Raw genomic sequence first — 2,323 nt, forward strand, 5'->3', positions numbered from 1 at the left:
TTTATTCAGGTTAGTTTTTCCGAACTATATTTTCTATTTTCATTCAGTTCCTTTTTATGATAATTTTCTGACTCTGTGATCATGAGGATATTATGTTTCAACTTTCTCTTCCCTCTTTATTAGTGAAAACCATTGTTCTTTTCCCCTCCACACACACCTCTCTTAAAGAACTGAAGAACAAATTCAATACTGAGTTGCTATCTGAAGGATACCATGAAAATAATATTAAATGACTGGAAAAGCATCAAAATAAGAGAAAAGAATATACAGAATCACTATACCAAAAATAATTGATTAATACTGAATCATTAGAAGAAATAACATAAAATCAGGAACCAAGAGTGCTAAAGGAAGAAGTCAAGAAGATGTACTGAACACACTGAAAAAATTAAAGCCCCAGACATTCACACAATACCAGTTTCTATGTTTCAAAAAACAAACACAGCCCTGGAAGAGCTCACTAGCCTCTACCATGAAATTTGGAAGATAGCTACTTCGTCAATTGACTGGAAGTGATTTATATTTCTTCTCATTGCAAGAAAAGGTGATCCAAAAGACCATGGAAATTACTACATAATATTAGTAGTATGTTTGCCCCATATAAATTCAAACTGTATTCTGAAAAAAATAATTGGAGAACACGAACTATATGAAGAAGAACGTGACATTAGGAAGACTCAAGAACCTGTTACGCAGATGCCATAATCTTGCTTGCAGAATCTAAAAAAGGCTTTAAGCCTTCAACATAAATAATCAAAGACTACCCTTCAATATGAATGGTCAATCAAGAAAGTATAAAGTTTAAAAAACATATATGAATATGCAAAACTTGCTGTATCTTTTTTTTTTTAAAGTTCATTGTATTTTAAAACCCTTGGAGAAAGTACACTTTCAGAGAATGCTTCAGCTGTTGTTTGCTAATCATATCCTATATTCATTCCACAGTGTTTTAAAACTATAGGTGTCATTGTTTTCACAAAAACAATATACTTGAAAAAGTTAAAAGAAAATGTCTGTGAAATGGTTAAAATTATAATGAAGCTATTTTATCTGTCAGAAGATAGCTGTTGGTTTGATTTAGAGTTTTAGAGAAATTTGTTCAGATTATTATAATTAACACAATCATAATTACAATCACAATAATTGCCAAGCTCTTTCTCCACTAATTTCAACGAAGTGATGGAATTTAACAATATCTGTGCTGTAATTTTTTATGCTGCCTTTATCCATATTACTGTGACCTAATTTAAAGTAATCTAAAAGTTAAAATGTCATTTGACTATAAAATGTACAGAAAGAAATTAGACAAATAAAATGTATAAGACACGTAAATAAAAAATTTACACGGTTATAATACCAAGAAATACACATTTTTAGAGGAAAAATGCTGTCAAAAGAAAACCAACAGCAAACTATAATTATCTACACTAAAAAGAGTATGACTTTTCCTCCAAATGTAAAATAATAATGCAATGGCTTTTTTAATAGTGTTCTGCAGATGCAGTATTTCATTTCTAGCTGGTATAGACATGTGGTTAAATATGCAGTTTTCTGAGTCAATGGGAAAGTCACTTTTACTACTTCACAGAAGAAATAATATTCCCTTGTGTGTAGCATTTTTTGAAAGGCAAGTGATTTAGATAGGCAAGAACAGGCATATGATGCTTTTCCTAACTCAACACTATACAATATTCCAGTGTTTTTGAATGTAGTTCCTTTTGTGCAAACACAGAAGAAATATCGGTTTCTCAAAAACAAACAAACAAACAAAACATAGCAAAACAAGAATCATACTTTCTTTCATCTCCACAACTTTATATAATAATTCCCTTTTTTATACAGCTCAGACTTGACTATCACACTGAAACTTACATTTTTCTTACTCATAATTTAAAAGAACAAAGAAATTTTACACAGTTGACCTCCCCAGAATGCATTTGATATCTTAAGGTTTCTCTCTGTTTTCTATAATATCTTCTGCAAGAGGGACATTGAAAATTTTTTCTGAGCTACCTTTGCCCTGTAGAAAGGTCTCTGTTTAATAACAATCATATGGGTTACAGGGATGTAATCAATAGCCTATAGCATATAAGAGAAGAACGTTTTAAGGTTATTATGAAGATAGAGGAGGATGAAAAGATTGAGATGGACGTAAGAAGAGACTCTGAAGTTTGCACAAGAGCTCTGAGAAGCCCAAACAAAAGGAAGAAATCAGGAAGCTGAGAAGGTGGACAGAATATTTCACATGACACCTCAGAAAAAAAGAAAGCAAAGTGAAATGTGCAAAGAGCTGGACTCAGAAAATCAAAAGGAGGAAACTCAC

The sequence above is a fragment of the Elephantulus edwardii genome, unplaced genomic scaffold, assembly GCF_000299155.1.
Source record: "Elephantulus edwardii isolate Elephantulus edwardi_28Jun2011 unplaced genomic scaffold, EleEdw1.0 scaffold00107, whole genome shotgun sequence".
NCBI lineage: Eukaryota > Metazoa > Chordata > Mammalia > Macroscelidea > Macroscelididae > Elephantulus > Elephantulus edwardii.